Source organism: Panthera uncia, chromosome B1 (genome assembly GCF_023721935.1).
Source record: "Panthera uncia isolate 11264 chromosome B1, Puncia_PCG_1.0, whole genome shotgun sequence".
NCBI classification, from domain to species: domain Eukaryota; kingdom Metazoa; phylum Chordata; class Mammalia; order Carnivora; family Felidae; genus Panthera; species Panthera uncia.
This window is the reverse complement of record NC_064811.1, coordinates 128,676,156-128,695,487: the sequence shown is the minus strand read 5'-3', so window position 1 is coordinate 128,695,487 and position 19,332 is coordinate 128,676,156.

Genomic DNA, 19,332 nt, shown 5'->3' with positions numbered 1-19,332 from the left:
ACAAAGGTGAACAAAAACAGATTTGGTTCCATCTTTGTAAAACTGAGTTTTTTTGGGGGGGGGGTTGTAGGCCTTATACCACAAATTAAGCATAGCTCATTAAACTGTGAATTATTTAATTATCATTGTAAGTGCTACAAAGGGAACTAGGAGGTGCTATGAAAGTTTAACTGGAGAATCTGGCCGTGTCTGAGGGGCAGGGTCAATTTCTTCAGAAAGGGATGTTTGAGCTCAGCATCACCTATAGACCGAGTCAAGAGTCCCCAGACCTACACTTTGAAGGAGGCTTTACCTCCCATACCACCAATGCCTGGGGTGCCCTGAACCTCTGAATCCCCATCTAAAGGACCTCATCTGTGTCTAACATCCCAAAGGGGCAAGTACAAACACCTTCAGTTTCGGGGGTGGTCAAGAAGGGCTGCTTGTAGAGTGTGAGAATGCAAGGGCTTTGATGTACACATTTGATGCTCACAGTCCTTTCACAATGTGAAAAGAAACCAAGGATGGGCGAACAAGGGAGATGAAGATTTGGCCACTAGCATGGAACCATGAGTTGTGGTCCTTATACCACAACATTCTCATGTGGAAATTCAGGGGGGTCTGAGAAGTCTAAATTCTGTCTATAGCAGGTGAACCTTCATTTGCACTCTTGCTTTGAGCCCTAAAAATGTTAGGGGTGGTCCCATTTGATCTGGGCTTTGCAAGAGGAGTTGGCATTGACTGGGCAAGGAGAGAAGGGGCCTTTCGGGCAGAGGGGCCCATATGGGTGATGGCTCTGAGGCAGAATGGAAAATGAGGTGTTTAAGAACCTAAAGGAAGCTAGTATGTCTGGGATACAGAGAGTCTCACTGTAGCCTGACTGAAGATCTGTCCAGAACAATACATCTTTGAAGGAAAATACTATGTGACCATAAATGAAAGGTCTCCACAACACATTTTTGAATAGCTACTTAAAAAATTATGAAATGACTTCTATTGCTAAACTATAATTGCAACACAACATATACAAAAACTATCGAAACAGATGTTTGTAAATAATTTTCTTTCAAATACCGAATTATCAGTGTGCCATTACCTTCATTATCCCATGACAATATAGGCAATCATTTCCCATGTCCCTTGAGACTCAAGCCTATGACATGGGTTCTGTTCCCACTGCTTTTCCACCTCAATTTTTGTATTCCATAAATATTCATAATATTCATTCATCTTTTTACTAATTTAACTCAGCTGCAATATAGAAATAATATTACAATAGAGATGTTAGGAGGATGAAAGAAGCTAATATATAAGAAGTACTCAGAACAACAGCAGGAAACCACCAGGCTCATAAAAGGATGATATGGTCTCTGTACCCATGAGAGCTTCCAATTAGAAGAAAAGCAAACATGCAAGCAATTCTGTTGTGCGTATTTAAGAGCAGCAAGATTCTAAAACCACAGAGAAGGAACCGATTATTCTACCTGTACAACAGGGTGAGACTTCACAGACGAGGAAATATTTGGTCACAAGTCCAGAGGGAAAAGGACAGCTACCCCACTGGACAAAAGGGATGACGTGAAGGTATGGGGTAGAAGAGTGTGTTGGGAAGGTGGGAAGTACTACGAATGACCTGGTACTCAGCAAGTGCTAACCCACCCTGAAAACTGGGTCATCAGGATGACAGAAATGGTTGGGTCTAGGGTTGGGAGTTGAGCATGCTGGGACTCAAGAGTTGAGCCAGAGTGCGAAGGGACTTGCTGGAATTGGACACTTACGTGGTAGGGGAATGTTTCTCAAAGGGTGGCCCTTGGACCTTAGACACCCCTGGGGCTTCGTGTTAAAAATAAGTCTCCCCAGGGGCTCCTAGGTGGCTCAGTCCAGGAGCAGCCAACTCTTGATTTTGGTTCAGGTCATGATCTTGCGGTTTGGGACTTCAAGCCGGGCATGGAGCTCTGCACAATAATGAGGAGCCTGCTTGGGATTCTCTCTCCCTACCTCCCTCTCTGCCCCTCCCAGCCTCTCTCTCAAAATACATAAACTTAAAAAAAAAAAAAAAAAAAAAAGTCCGGCTGGGCCCACTCCAGACATAATGAATTGGAATAAGGGGCCTAGGGCAGTTTAACAAGCTCTCCAGGTGATTCTTGTTTATACTGGTGGTTGAGGTACCAGGAGTTGTTAAAGGAAGTTTTTCCATAATTCATACAATGAGCTTTGTCTTACAAAGTGGCTAGCTATATCCAGATTGCCGAGAAAACCAAGAAGCTCCCCTTTCAGAAGAAAAATACCTATTCAGAAATGGGGCTGCCTTCTGTGAAAATAAATTAGTATCAGACCTTATTGGATAGATATGGGCAGGGGAATCTCAAAGCAAATATATTTTTGCCTATATCATTCTGATCCCTAGCACCCTGACATCCAAAGGAGAAAAGATCCAAATTCTCCCAAAAATAATAAGACTCGTTAGTTTTTCCTTTATAATGGAATACCTATTAAAGACTCCTAACCTAAAATAGACTCGGGGTTTGTGAAACACTGCTGAGAAGGTAACAGAAGTCACAAAGCAATGGCTGGTGTGGAAGTCGGTAATGTTTCAAATTTCCAGGAACTAAAATCAATGAAATGCAATACTTTCAAACCTTCTTCCTTAAGATTCATTATCCTAAAAAGTTATATATTACTCAGTGCAGGCTCCTTATGCTTAAGATTTTTAGTTTTACAGCTCTCCAAAGAGTCTGAGTGTTTAATAAAGAGAATAGAGAGTTTGCAGAAACCTCAACACATCACAAAATTCTATTTGGTTGATTACTACCCTTTATTCTATGGAACATGACATTTTCAAAGCATGTTTAAAATGGGAAAACTCTTGGGGTGCCTGGGTGATTCAGTTGGTTAAGCGTCCGACTTTAGCTCGGGTCACAGTCTCGTGGTTCATGGGCTCGAGCCCTGCATTGGGCTTTGTGCTGACAGCTCAGAGCCTGCTTCGGATTCTGTGTCTCCTTCTCTCTGTCCCTCACCCACTTGGGCTCTGTCTCTCCCTATCTCAAAAATAAACATCAAAATTTTGTTTTAAAATAATGGGAAAACTCTTGTCATATGGTAAAAGGGGAGGAAAACATACAAAATAATATATATATAAATATTTAATATACATATATATGTATATATAGTATATGTATATATAGTCATTAAAACTAAATCCCTACGTATAAAGATTAGAAGAACATAAAATATCAGTTAATTTTTGATTCCAGGGATGGTGACATTATCAGTAATTTCTGGTTCCTTCCTTGTGCGGTTTTATAATTTTGGAAACTTCTAAAATGAACTCACCTTAGTTTTATCATTTGAAAAAAGCCCCAAACTTGTACATGATGAGGGTGTGGGTGTGGTGGTGCAAGAAGCCGAATGAGGCACAGCAGTTGGTGGTGAGGAAACTTCCCTTTCGCCTCAAGTTGGACACACTTCTTCCTTTATGCTCCCCTCTCTGTTGGGATCTCCTTGCTAAAGAGTGAGTTCTTGGAGAAGTTCTTTGAGGTTTGCAACTGCACTTAACTTGTACCTGCAAGTTCAGCAACTAAAGCAGAGTCTGGCCCAGAAATATTCCAGGGTTGAGTGACTGCTCTTCAGTTCCTCAAAAGCCAATGCTGACATCTCATCCCGTGGGACCAGGCTCTGGAGTCTGCTGTTCAGAGATGCCCGCTTCACCTTGGGAGCTGATCTCCAGCCCAGGAAGAGTGAACAGGAACGATGATTTCATGTTCCACTCCGGAGAACTGTAGGCAGGGCTGGCTTTCTGGTGTTAGGATCTAAAGAGAGAGTTCCCTGCTCTAAAATACCCACGCTGACTCCCAGCATTTTACCATCAAGGCTTCCTTCCTTCAGGGATCTGAACTCTTGTAATGGTTCCCTATTAAAATACAAATACCTCCAGGAGGTGTTAAGCCTTTGTTAGCAAACACCTTGCTTGTTAACTAACACCTGAGCTGACATACATCTGAAATCAAGTGGCTGGTGGGAAGTCAGCTCTTGGAGAGATGGGGAAGTGGTGGAAAGCAGGCAGTTTGAGGACACCTGAGACCTTAGGATGAGTGGGCTCAGAATGTCACAAGTCGTCTAGACCTGGTGGTCAAGGTGAAGACACAGGTGGGACACATGGCAGGTAGGTGTGCTGTAGGCCTAGTTCTCCAGCCTTTCAGGTAGTCAAGCTTTCTAGTCAAGTGCACATGAGGGTTAGAAAATTAACTGGTAAAGGGTTTGTTTGTTTGTTTGTTTGTTTGGGTTGGTTTGGGATTTTTTTGTTTGTTTGTTTGATTTGGGGTTTGTGTTTTGGTCTGTGTTGTTTTTGTTTTTGTAAATGAGATTGGTCGTGATTTTTTTGACTCACGAACATAAGGATTCAGTGTTTGGGCACCAAACATGCACCTCAACTTTTAAGTTAATAATGTCGCTATTTACTTTTCTGTCTTACATTAGTTAATCAACACACATTTAACTCCTGTCATTTCTCTACAAAATTCAAAGCCTTCATTTCTGATTTTAAAAAATGTTCTCTCAAAGTCTTTTGGCTGGTCTGTCTTTCTGTCTGGAAATGCCATGACTAGAGAAATATGCTGAATTTTCCCACTTTTGTGTGTATTATTAGTCATCATGGGAGAGCTAAATGGCACTCTGGATTGAGTAAGATTGCCTGAACGGTTTTCAAATACTTGGGGTTCAAACAAACCCAAAATGTGTTTTGCCAAAACATTTGCTTTTCTCTTCATTTTTTTAAACCCATGTTTATTTCAAGGAGCATTTATTCCATGTGTTTTTAATGCATTTATACTCAGTTCATTAAAATGCTACTCTATAACAGTTCCTTGGCGTCCGAGAGGCCCATGGAACCCTTCTGCTTTGAAGGGGTAGATGTGCTGTGCCCACCCCAGTCTACAGTCTGAAATGGCCCAGCTCCTTCCTGGAGCCCATGGAGTCTAGGACGCGGAGGGTCTGGCACACCAGAGCACTTGTGCCCCAGGCCCTGGCGCCAGGGTGCCCTGTCTACCTCTGCTGTGCACATGGGCCAGTTAGTAGTCAGGAAGGTCCCTCACAGCCTCGGCTTGGTCAGGATTTAAGTGTTTTTGAATTGCATCCCTGCCTTTGCGAATCCTGGTAATGCTGAGGATTTAAGGGCCAGGCTGAAGCCCACAGGGCCTTATTAAATATCAATACTGAGAATGAGGGGGTAATTAGGAGCTGAGAAGGTCCCCCATTGTCTCCATTTCTGCAGTGGCAGGGAGTGACTCAACCCTCTAGGAAAGTAATAACAAACCTGTCAGATTGAAATTGCTAAGTAGCAAAAGACCCCCATTTTGTTCTAGATGCCCTGCCCCACCTAAAAGCAACGGCATGGAAAGCAGTGAGATGCAGATACAGCCTGATGTTTATGTAGCAGTGGATTAGCTTAGGGTAGTCAGGTCATTCCCCAAATAAAATGTCTCCATGCATGCTTCTGGCGGTTCTCTGTCAACATGGTCAGACCACACGTCAAGAACTGACGCAAGTTCTCTATAAATGTTATCGCATTTCATCTTCACCACAGTCCCCTGAAGTACATACGATTAGCCCCACTTTGCAGATGAGCAAAATGAGGTGCAGAGCAAAAGCAACTTGCCTCAGGTCCAGCGGTGGGCAGGATTTTCTTTGACTCAGACCTGCCACATTGGCATTTCCTGGGCCGGTCTAGGCCTGAAGCTGGGCCCCCAGTCACTTGAAAATCCCAAGTCTCACTTCTTTACTGGAGACCAGCCCTGGAGGAATAGCAATTATTTTGATAGGTCTTAGTGAGATAGGAAAACTGAGGGATTCCATAAAAATCTGCTTTTTGCTCCTTTTCCTGCTTCTATTCTTGCTATGACCTGTACGCTCACACACTTTACACAGGCTTCATTGCAAATAGTGTTCTCCTTGTGAGAGACTAGGATTTAATAATGACTTCTTTAGAATACATAATATCTCAGGAAGGACCAGGTGAGATGACCAGAGGAAGCTATCACACATATATTCCAGACCAGCAGTGCTAGATTTCTGGCTCCAGACTGGGGCCCTTGCCTTTGTTCTCATTGGTTCCTGGATGCCTGAGGGGACACTTGACCTCAATAAAAACCCCAGTCCCCAAGCAAAGATGAGACTCATGTGCGTTTCCTTTCCAAGCCCCCAGATGCTCCATCTGTATCTGCACTCTGTATCTTCAATAAACTCGGCTCTCACTTCCTGCTGGCTCGCATTTGATTTCCATCCCTCAAGAAGCCAAGGACCCTCTTGGCCGCTCCTGCAAGATCCCCTCTGGGTCCTCAGACCTGGCCTGCTGGCATCATCTGGAAAAAGACAACGCTGGGGAAGGGGAGGGAATTTGCACGGGCCAATCTCCGAATTAGAAGGGACTCAGATTATTTTGTCCATCGTCTCTAAACTCTTTCTCTATCAAGAAAAAAAAATGTGCTCTAGTTACTCATTGTCCCTCTTAAAGTGCAGGTCACTTCATGGAAGACAAAACTCCAGATGTGGTCTGGCCGGCACCAAAGGGTGGGGCTGTCTGTCCCTGCTTTCAACACCAGAAATGTGTTAACAAAGCCCCAATGTTTCTACTTCCCAAATCCACCCATTATGTGGCTACGTCATGTCATGTAACTGTCGCCTCACATTCAGCTACCAGCTAACAAACACTTTAGCCTTTTATTCATTTACTTAACTTCTTCCTTATCTTCTCATTTCCCGTGAGCACCTGTCCCAGTTAGGTTCCACGTGGTCTAAACAACTTCTTCCTGCTCCTGAGCTGCCTGTGTCGACTTTTCTGTCATCTCAGCTCCACTGGATCTGGCTGCCCATTTCTTTTCAAGTTCTTTCTCCTTTGCAGCGAGTATGGACATGGGTAGGGGAGGAAAAGTTCGTTTTTCTAGACCTATCTGTTTACTTCTGTATTGTCCCTGTTAAAAACCCTAAACTTTCTTGTTCTTTTCATTCAGTGAATGGTTGAAAAAATATCCCTTTTCAAGGTCTCATGTATTTTTGGAAATCTTCAGCTCATTCTGACACTGTGTCTATCTGTGATTTTTGTCACAGGCCAGGCCATGATTTTGCATCCTCCTTCATTTGAGGGGCCTCCTTCCACCTGTAAGAATGGGCCTCTTCCACAGGTAAGAATGAGTCCTACCCTAGCTCCAAGAACACTCTGGGAATGCATAATTTCTGGAAACTTTCCTTCTTTTTTATTCAAGTTTTAGGGTCCGAATTTTGCCTATTTTGAGCCCCCTATATCTTTTGTGCATATTTCCTTTAGAATACTCTAGCTATAGGGGCACCTGGGTGGCTCAGTCGGTTGAGCGTCCAACTTTGACTCAGGTCATGATTTCACGGTCCATGGGTTCGAGCCCTGCGTCAGGCTCAGAGCCTGGCACCTGCTTCAGATTCTGTGTTTCCCTCTCTTTCTGCCCCTCTCCCATTCACACTTTGTCTCTCTCTCTCTCAAAATAAAGAAACATTAAAAAAAATATATTGTCTATAGAATTATCTAAACTTCCTCTGAATTTCTTGAAATCTGCTTTTCCAAATTCCAAGTTATGTGCAATGCCAAACACATTCATTTCTTCACAGAATCATTCAGTGATAACATGGTCACACTTTTTTATAGTTCCTATTATTTCCAGACTCCACTTTAATCTGCATTACTGCTCAGAATTAAGACCAAGTAGCAATTCCATTTATTGCTTCCTCTGCATGCTGAGGCAAATAACAAATTAAATGAAGGCTTTACCTTTAGCAAAATAAGCCATTAAGCAGATGTCCAAATAGATGAAATTCTCCATCTCTACCCTCAGGTGCTTTAGTGATGGTTTTGTAATCTACAAAAAGAAAGAGTTACCCATTTCTCAGAGGTAACTAGCGGGGTTGCTTGACTTTACTTCCTCCACAGTGTTTTTCTGATCCACTTTCTTGTTATTGTTTTCCAAGTTGTCTCCAAAGTTCTTCCATGTAAACTCTCACAGATCATGGATTTCTGTGTACTTATGAAAATGGCCCAGGGTATAAAGTAGAATATGTTGATGTATAATCACCCTTGCCTCTTTTATATGTTGGGGGTGGAAACACTTTCCTTAGAGGGTTATTGAGAGAGTTAAGCGAGGCAGTGTTTGGACAAGGGGTCATGCAAACTGGAAAGTATGGCACAAATGTTTACAATTATCTTTACTGAATTATTATCACTCTGCCTCTTCAGTGAAACGTGTCTGTGAAATGAGGTATACCTCTCCTTTACAACTTGGGTCTTGTTCTACAACTCTTTGTAAACCCATAATTTACCTTCCTATATTAGATTGTTAAGGTCCTACTGCTGATCAGATATAATCAATGTACTAGGTGATAAATAAAGAGAAAAACTTCTTGAAGAGAGGGAATTTCTTTTATTTTGGAACACCAGGCATTAAGCATGTACTAGGATCAGACTCTAGGTGTGTGGAGAATATTCCCTTTCTCCTTTACCCTCTTGGACTGGATTTTTCCTAAACACAGTCAAGCTCTGCATAAGAAAGGGAAATAACCATATGAGGCTGGCTACCTATAGGTAGAAAAAAAAATAACATATTTATTTTACTATCAGAGAGAAACAGGAAGAGAGAATAAATCATTACGTAGTGTACAACTTAGATTTCCAAACTTAAAGCCATAGGAATTGCTATTTAAATATACACTTTAGGGGCACCTGGGTGGCTCTGACTTTAGCTCAGGTCATGATCTCACAGTTTGTGAGTTCAAGCCCTGTGTTGGCTCTGTGCTGACAGCTCGGAGCCTGGAGCCTGCTTCAGGTTCTGTGTGTGTGTGTGTGTATGTGTGTATGTGTGTGTGTGTCCCTCTCCCACTCACGTTCTCTCTTCTCTCTCTCTCAAAAAATAAACAAAACTTAAAAAAAGTATAGTATACACTTTCATAGTTTTGATATATTCACAGATATGTGCATCATCACCACTAAGTTTAGAATATTTTTATCAGCCCCAAAGAAACCCTGTACCCACCGGCATTAGCAATCACTCCCCATTTCTCCCCAACTCCACACCTACACAGCCCTCCACAACTGCTAATTTTTCTCTAGATATACATTTACCTATTATAGACATTTCATATGAATGCAACCAGTACATGATTGTGACTGGCTTCTTTCTATTAGTATAATGTCTTCAAGTTTCATCCACATCATTAGCATGTGTCACTTCATTCCTTTTTATTACAAAATAGCATCATCTCATTTTACAAAGATTTCCCATTTTATTTATAATTTTGTCAGTTTTTCATTTGAGGTTGTCTCCATTTTTTGGCTTTTATGGATATTGCTGCTATGGACACTCATGTGCAAGGTTTTGTGGAGATGGATGTCTTCAATTCCAGGAGTATGTTTAGCACTTTGAAGAACAGCCAAAGTGTTTTCCAGAATTGCTGTACCATGTTGGTTCCCACCAGCAAATTTATGAGGGTTCTTACTTCTCTATAGCCTTGCTAACGTTTGTTACTGTCTTTTTTATTACAGCCATCCTAGTGAGTGTGAGGTGGTATCTCACTATGGTTTTGATTTGTACTTACCTAATGACATGATATTGAATATCTTTGTGCTTGCTGTGTTTTTCGACATTTTTCTTGGAGAAACGTCTACTCAAATCTTTTGCCCACTGGTGGAGTTGTCTTTTTATTATTGAGTTTTAGAATTCTTTTTCTATTTTGAATCCCAGTCCCTTATCAGATATATGATTTGTAACTTTTTCTCATTTAAAGGGGTGTGTTTTTGCTTTCTTGATTGTACCATTCTCGGCTCAATTTTCTTTCATTCATTCATTCATTTGTTTTTTAATTAACAAACACTGAACAGACTCCTATCATTGTATCTCCATCTCTCTACTAGGGCGATAAATGGGAGAGGGATGGGCTGCAAGAGCATAGCATTGGCCCTAGTACTGGAAGTTTCCCCAAGTCTCTGGGCACTGGTTTGCTCTTGTTTGCATCCCAAACTCTATGGTGTTGATTCTCTTGATCAATAACATGTCATTATGCAGATAACGTAGAGAATATGCATAGACAGTATGAGTAAATCCTATTAAAATCCTTTCACATCTGAAAGAATTCAGGTTCCAAAGAAGCCACAGTGATGCATGTCCAGGTCTGTGTCTGAGAGAGGCATAGAATCACAGAGGCCTTTCTCAGCTCAGAACACATCGTTACCTTGCTTTTGCCTCCTGTGTTCAGAGGTAGAGCCCTGGACACCTGCACAAAATCAGAGTCCTGTGACTGGAAGCTAGAGGGATGGGTGGTAACCAAAAGCATCTACTACAGATGTTTATGATGAATTCCCTTCACCTATTGATTTTGGTCATGGTGCATGACCTGAGAGGAAAAAAGACCCTCTTTGAAGACTGGCTTTCAGGGATCACCTCAGGCATCCAACCACACAGTGGACAAATAGCTACTGAGCAAATCCGTCCTCAGAGAACCTACCCAGAGTTGCTCACAGGTTGATTATAAAAGAATATAATCAGGAACAGCCAGATGGAAGAGATGCACAGGGCAAGAAATGTGGTAAAGGATGTGGATCTTCCATGCCCTCTCCAGACTCCATTCTCCCCAAAGCTCCACATGTTCACCAACCCAGAATCTCTCAGGACAATTTTTTTTTTATGATAAAGTTCAATTTCACCTATTCTTTAACTGCATATGTTTTTGGTATTATATCCAAGAAACCATTGCCTAATACTAGGTCATCAAGATTTACTTCTATGTTTTCTTCTAAGAGTTTTATGGTTTTACCTCTTAAATATTGATCTGTGATCCATTTTGAATTAATTTCTTTATGTGGCTTAAGAAGTAGTTGAAGTTCATTGTTTCATGTGGGATTATACAGTTGTCCCAGCATCGTTTGTTGAAAAGACTATTTTCTCACCATTGACTTGTCATGGCACTCTTGTTGCAGTCAATTGACCATAAATGTAATGGTTTATTTATGGACTTTCAATTCCATTCCACTGATTGTATGTCTGTCCTTATGTCAGCATCACACTGTCTTCATGACTGTAGCTTTGTAGTAAGCTTTGAAATTGGGAAGTGAGTCCTCTCATTTTGTTCTTCCTTCTCAGGATTGTTTTGACTATTCTGGATCCCTTGCATTTTCATATGAATTTTATGATCAGCTTTTCCATTTCTGCAAAAAAAGACTGTTGGGATTTTGATATGGATCACACTGAATCTGTAGGTCAATTTGGAAATTACTGTTTTCTTAATAATACTAAGTCTTCTGATCCATGTATATGGGATATCTTTTCATTTATTTTTATCTTTAAATTTTTCAACAATGTCTCACAGTTTTCACTGTATAAGTCTTATCATTTTTTGTTAAATTTATTCATAAATGTTTTTCTTCTTGATACTCTTTTAAATGGAATTGTGCTCATAATTCCTTTTATAAATTGCTCATTGCTAGTCTATAGAAAGAAGGAGATTTCTTAGGATTTACCATATACAAATCATATCATCTGTAAAGAGAAATAGTTTACTTCACCCTTTCCAATCTGAATGCCTTTTATATCTTTTTCTTGTTCAAATGTCCTAGCTAAAACCTCCACAGCAATGTTGAATGGAAATGGAAAGAGCAGACATTCTTACCTTGTTCCTGACCTTAGAGAGAAAGCATCCCATCTTTTCCATTAAGTATGATGGTAATGGAGTGGTTTTCACAGATGGCCTTTATGAAATTGAGGGAGTTCCCTCCTGTTCCTAGTTTGAAGAGTATTTTTATAATGAAACGGATTGCCTCAAATGCTTTCTGCATCTATTGAGATGATCATGTAGGGATTTTTCTCCTTTATTCCATTAATATAGTTTAGTACATTGTTTTCTTGGGGTAAATTCCACTTGGTTGTGGTATATAATCATTTTTATATGTTGCTGGATTTGGTTTATTAATATTTCTTGAGGATTTTTGTGTCTCTGTTCATAAGGAGTATCAGTCTGTAGCTTCTTGTCTTGTGCTATCTTTGCTTGGTTTTGGTTTCAGGGTAATCATAAAATTAGTTGAGAAGTATTCCTTCCTCTTCAATTTTTTTTTTTTTGAAAGAGTTTGTAAATGATCATATTAGTTCTTCCCTTATTGGAATTTACCAATGAAGCCATCTGGACCTGAGCTTTTCTTTGTGTGAAGATTCTGAATTACAAATTCAATCTCTTTGCTTGTTACAGGTCTATTCAGATTTTCTATTTCTTTTTGAGTCAGCTTCAGTAATTTGTATTTTTCTAGGAATTTTTCTATTTCTTCTAAGTTATCTAATTTGTTGCCACTTAATATTTATTTAATTTATTACTATTGTCCTTGTTTTTCCTGGTATTTTGGATTTTTTCAACATAAACTTTGAATATAAATTCATATAAATTTTTTACCATATGCCACAAAACACACATGTTTTTGTATACATGTGTCATTACAACTTTACTGTTTAATCAGATCTGTTTATGCCCCTTAGAAGGCTGGGGTGACTTAGCTACGTAGCTCAATGGGGAGCACATGGTCCAAATTATTATAATTCTTGTCTCATGGTGATATTAGTACAGCCAACACTTATTTAAAAAGGACTGCTTTTTAAAGCTGTGAGCTAGTCTCTCTTTTAAAATTCATTTCCACGTTCATTCTTTGCTACCTTTTGTGGAATGTGGAAATTCACGTATGCAGTATAAATTGCAAAAAAGAAAACCAGAAATTCAAGAACTCATTTTCTTTTTCTTTCTTTTTATTTTTACTATTTTTGAGACACTCAGAAGTAATGAGAAAGGAAGATAATTTGGTTTCTGGGATTGTCGCTCTCCACTAGGATATTTTGAGAACTCTCCCACCTGAAGTCAGACCTCTTAATGTAACTTTTATTTAACAATAATCATAGTGCTTTAAAGGCTAAGCAAACACAAGGTTGACAAACACGGCATAGATGTAAACAACTCATATTGATTTGTGTTGTCAGCTTAAAGAAGAATCTAGGTTCCTTCTAGATTTGTCTAATTCAATAGTCAGAAATTTCTTCCAGGGTTATAAAAAATGAGGGTAAAAAAATAACATTCTTGTCTTTGCTTTTCATTGAAAGAACAAAGTAAATTCTTAACGTCTACTAGAATAGATAAAGCAAAGAAACTTCCTTGTTTTTAAACATAGCACTAGGGGCGCCTGCGTGGCTCAGTCCATTAAACATCCAACTCTTGATTTTGGCTCAGGTCATGATCCTAGGGTCATGGGAATTGAGCCACGGGTTGTGGGGCCTGTTTAAGATTCTCTTTCTCTCCCTCTGTCCCTCTCCCCTGCTCACACACTCTTTAAAACCAACAGACAAAAAAGCAAAGCACTAAATGCTAACCGTATATTATATTATATGACCATAAAGCCAACTTCAGTACATAGTAATTCTGTTCCCACAGTTGTTCAGGAAGTCATATATTTTCAATACCTCTCCTTCACTCATTCACTGAGATGCAGTGAGTCTCTTAACTGTCTCCGCTAGGGTTAATTCTGAGCCATCTCATCTGATTTATTTTCCTATTCAGTTACAAAGAAAATCTCCTGGCCAAAAGAAAATATGATGTGGATTTGGGTTTTGCCTAGAAGTCTTTCCAGTCTGCTTTACTCTAATAATAACTTCTATAGCATTAACAAGCAACTAATTGATCAGAAATTGAAGTTAAAAGTGTCTAACTCAAGCTATTTCCACCTTAAACCGTTTCCTGTCCAATTAAATCTACTAGGTAAACATTTTTTGTGGAATTCTCAAGCTGATTTTCCCCCAACGCTTTTTTTTTCCAGGAAAGAAACACAGCCCAGAGAAAAAAAATGAAGCTCCATGGAAAGCCCCAGAAAGAATTTAAGTGAAAATACCCTGGGGTCCCTACCCGCAAGACCTGTCCTAGCAAATATTTGTCAAAGGTGATGGCTATCGGCTCTACTACCCACCAACTTGAGCTCTCCTGTAAACCGTGCAGTACCTACCTGCCCTCAGGGGATGGCAGTGGCATGACCTGCAGGCCTGGCCTTGTCACCCCATGAGGCACCCCCAGAGGAGATTACACTTCACATTTACGCCTTCCACTTGCCACGTAGAAAAGCATGCCACAATGTCCCTGGGACATAATCCATGGATGCTTTGTCTTGTCCTGATCATAGGCTCTCAGGATATATGTTCTGTGGTTCAACAACATCAGCCTCCTAAGGGTTTTTAGAAATACAGATTCTCAGGGGCACCTGGGTGGCTCAATCTGTTAGGCATCCGACTTGGGCTCAGGTCATGATCTCACGGCCGGTGGGTTTGAGCCCCGTGTCAGGCTCTGTGCTGACAGCTCGGAGCCTGGAGCCTGCTTCGGATTCTGTGTCTCCCTCTCTCTCTGCCCCATCCTAACCCCTCCCTCTCAAAAATAATAAAAAAAATTTTTTAATTAAAAAAAAAAGAAATATATATTCTCAGTTTCAACCCACACCCAATAAATTCAAATTTATATTTTTATTTAATAAGATTACCCGGTCATTCCCACGCACCTTAAAATCTGAGAAGGACTTCTTTAGAGCCATGGTTTCCAAACTTTAGTGTGTACCAAAATCCTCTGGAAGGCTTGTGGAAACAGATTATGGGCCTTACTCCCAGGGTTTCTTATTCAGCAGGTCTAGAGTAGAGCTGGGAATTTGTTTTTAAAAGTCCCTAGTGATGTTGGTAAGGCCGATCTGGAGACTCTACTTTGAGAAACATTTCCCTAGAGGAATCCCATCCCACCCATGACTAGGAATGTTGAGGGGTCTTCAGAATCTAAAATGATTTGATCTGCAAGTTATTATAAATAACTCATAATGTTATTTTTTTCTGCTTTGCCACATCCCCCCTGCTGCCTGTCCAGTCTGTTGGTCTGGTTTCCCCCTGACATATCACTCCACCCTCCCAATATGCCCTCCCCTGCCCCCACGCTGGAACACACCAGGGTTCTGCCAAGTTCTGTCTGACCTGGCTATGCTGGGAGATGTCTCGCCTGCCCTGGCGTGGGCTACCTCTTACTGCGTGAGCCCCAGGACTGTCCACTCTGCCCACCCCCACCCTGTCCCAGCCCCTCCCATTCATCACTTCCTTCTGTGCGAGGCCATTTGACCAGGCCAGCTCAGCCTCTGCCATCGCATACCTCTACACTTCACGAGCCTCTCTTCCCTTTTCCTGCTTAGCAGAGTCCGCTGTAACGTTTTCAAGAGATTTCCATCTCTGCCCTTGGATGGGAGTTCTAACACAATTTTGGCAAGTTACAGATTTGCCAGGAAGAACCCAGAGCCAGATTTGGACATCACTGGAAATGCTGAAGGGCGTGGCTCCAGCCTCAGGGACAGAGCAGGCTTGGGGGGGGGGGGGGGGGGGGGGGGGGGAGGGGGAGAGCGGGTAGGGGGCAGTGTGGTCTGTTCCCTGCAGGCAACCGGCCTCAGAAAGCGTGCCCATTTCTCTGAAGAAGCAGCTAACACGCCCAGGTCCTTTGGAAAAGCGGTGTTGTCCATGTACATGTTTTCAAGCCAGTTTTTCAAGCCACGGTTTAAATCCATCAAAAATGTTTAGCTAAAAAAAGTTCAAAGTGTGGTTTATAGGAGTCCTACTTGAACATGAATCAGTGATATAGACTAAGGCTGTGGGGAGTCTACCGACCACTTCCAAGTCTACTCTTCTTTGTTTTAATTTTTAATGTTTGTTTTTGAGAGAGAGAGAGACAGAGACAGAGCATGAGAAGGGGCAGGGGAGGGGCAGAGAGAGAGAGAGACACAGAATCTGAAGCAGTCTCCAGGCTCTGAGTTGTTAGCACAGAGCCTGACGTGGGGCTCGAACTCACAAACCATGAGATTGTGACCTGAGCGAAGTCAGAAGCTTAATCAACTGAGCCAGCCAGGCGCCCCGCAAGTCTACTCTTTAGAGCATTTGTTACTTCCAAGGCAGTGAAGACTATTTCCTTTAAATAAAAGCACTACCCCTTCACCCTTGCCCCTAAAAGGAGTTCCATGTAAAACCCTCCCATTTGCCTGGATGAGAAAAACATCTTTAATACAGTTGTACAAATGTGATTTCCTCACTGGTGAATATCACATTTTTGTGGGTTCGCAAAAAATAAAACTCCTTTTCCTTTTGGCTGAAAATTGCTTCTGAAAAGGAAAGGCGGTTTTGGGTTCTGGTGCTTTCTTTCCCAGGCAGGACATGTTTTTTTTCAGTGGTGAGAAACTGCCTCTGTGATACATACACTCAATTTTCACCTGCAACTAAATTGGTTTCACACTAAATTTCCCATTTGGACTAGGAAAGCCATGCTTTACCTGGTGAACTGGTGAAGTGTTATCCTGGACCAAATTTGTCAGGGCCTATAAAACTGTCAGTCACAGAGGAACTTTCCCCACAAGGCAGGAACCACAAAGACATTAACCCTTTTGCAGTGAAATCAGGTAAAAAAAAAAAAAAAAAAAAAAAAAAATTTTAAATCCTCAAACTGAAGGCAAGCCATGTCCTTGTGGCGCTCAACTGTACCTGGTGGCCAGGTGGGATCTCAGAGATTTGTCCCTCAGCTGAGTGACCAAGATACTTTGCAGACACTTTTCTCCCTGTTAAATAGCACTCAGCCTCTTACACTCCAACCCTTAAGAAACCCTCAGGTTAGCTATAGGGCAATGAAGTAAATTCTTACTCAGGACAAGTGATGCTTTCCAGATCATGGACTCAGCAGACATTTTGTTTTCCTCACACTGAATTTTTATTTTCTGGGTTTTGGTAAATTCCTTTCTCATGGGTTCCTTTACTCACTGGGGTGCTGAAGAGGACATCAGTGAGATAGTATTGTTCATGACCTTCTGGGCCCCCTCTGGTGAGAATGAGGAGTTTTTGTACATTCTGCCATTTTTGCAAGGAAGTTGAACCGGAAGTCAGCAAGGTGGCCCTCAGTGCTTTATGCACTAGTTGTGCTGCCTCAGGTGACTAGCAGTCTCTCAGGAGTCAGTTTCCTCCTCTATGAAATGAACATAACAGAGCAGCATTGCCTCTAAAAAGGGTAGTAAGGAAGTCAGTTTCCAAAGTCTATACAGAAGGCAAAACACATGTATAATCAAAATTGCCCTTGTAAATCTCCAGTGTAGAACAGATTTGTTTCCTTGATTTGAGCTTATATTCAGGGGCCACATTAAAGGGGACTGTGGATCTCTCTTTCCTCTGAGTGAAGCCGTCACCCTACGAGGAGCTCTGGGGAAATGAGATCCTAAAGAAACAGCTGATTCACAGCTCAGGCTGAGGCAGGGACTTACCCAGGGGGACAATGCTACTTCCTCCTGTCCTTCCTCCTCCCTATGTGCCTACTCACTGGTAGAGATTGTTTATGGAATTCAACTAAGTAAACCCACACTTATGTGAAAAACTATTGTATTGTTTATGAATGTGAGGATAGTAATGATGGTGATGAGGACATATTTGCCTAAATGTTCTAGAGAAAAGACACTTTTATATGTCTACCCTCTCTCCTATTTTCATAACAACCCTATGAGGTGATTCCTGTTAATTGTATTTTACAGGTCAGTAGTGAAGTTCAGAAACGCAGGGCTGAGACAGGGACCTGGGCTCCCTCCCTAGCTCTGGATGCTTCCACAGGAGCACAGCTGGCTGCAGGTTAGGCACAGAGAGAATGACGAGATTCCAAATCAGCCAACATTGAATAGCCAATCTGCCAGGCATAGAACAAGGCTCTTGTGCATACATTCTATTTAAACATTTTGTTCTTGGGGCGCCTGGGTGGCTCAGTCGGTTGAGCGTCCGACTTCAGCTCAGGTCATGATCTCATGGTCCGTGAGTTCGAGCCCCGCGTCGGGCTCTGGGCTGACAGCTCAGAGCCTGGAGCCTGCTTCCGATTCTGTGTCTCCCTCTCTCTCTGCCCCTCCCCCATTCATGCTCTGTCTCTCTCTGTCTCAAAAATAAATAAATGTTAAAAAAAAAAATTTAAACATTTTGTTCTTATGATTGAAAATAATTGGATTCATCATTTGTAACCATTGTAACCACGACTGTAGTCTCTGGTGCATTTACAAAGTATAAACATAACAAAACAACATGTTCCTAACTTTTTGATGTATTAGTTAATATATCTCCTTGATGTAGGATGCATTTCCACAACTATCCTGTAGGGAATCAAAAATCTTTACAATGGTTTGGCAGTGAGGTGCATTACTTTACTGTTTCACTCTTTATAGCTTGAATTGAGTATTTTTAAGTGCTTTCAATTTCAGTGTTATTTTTAATTACAAAAACAACAACAACAAAAACTTGTAAACAAACTAAATCCAACAATGGAAGATCCTACTAGGATCCATTTTTACTCCAACACCACTTCTGACACCAAAGGTAGGGGTTTGTTTGTTCGTTTCCCACACTGACCAATTTTCTGACACAAGCTTGGTGTCCTACAATTTAATTCAATTTAATTCTGACACTTAGCAGAGTGGCAGTGAGTGGCAGTTCCCACAAGTTAAGGAGTCAGTCCCATTAGTCTACCCCCACCTCAAATGCCAGTCATAAGTCTAGGCCATCTACTCCTCACCTACTGGCTACAAATTGGGGCTCCTCACAGCCCCCTCCTTGGGTTTGACACTTTTCTAGAAGAGCTCACAGAAGTCAGGAAAATAATTTGCTTACTATTACCAGCTTGTTATAAAGGATACAACTCAGGAATGACCAGATAGAAAAAAAAGCACAGGGAAAAGTATGGGGGAAGGAAGGGGAACATGAAGTTTCCATGTGTCCATGACCTCTCCAGATACCCTGCCTCCTATCCCAGACCTCCATGTGTTCACCAACCAAGAAGCTCTCCAAACCCTGTAGTTTAGGGGGGTTAGAGAGGTTCTGTCTTGTAGGCAAAATGGATTAAATCATTGCCTTTGGCAATTAATCCCACCAGCCTGACTGGTGGTGAGTGTATAATGATACCACAGAACAGGGCCCTGATTTCCTCCTGACCAGCCTGTCCAACATGCCATCACCACATTGAAGGATTCTCTTCCCCACAACTGTTTTATCTAAGGTTGGAATTCTCTTCATGCAAAAGAACATACTAAAACCAGTTAGAGCTTCCATATAGCTCATATATCTATTTTGATTTTACATCTTCATTCTCTGGTAAAATGAACTATGCATGAGAAAAATGAAGGATTAAAGCATTTTAGAATTACATGAGAACTGTAAAATTACATACTAGTTATTCTTGTGTGGGGGGGGGGAGAGAGGAGAGAGAGAGAGAAAAAGAAAGAGAGAGAGAGAGAGAGTGGTT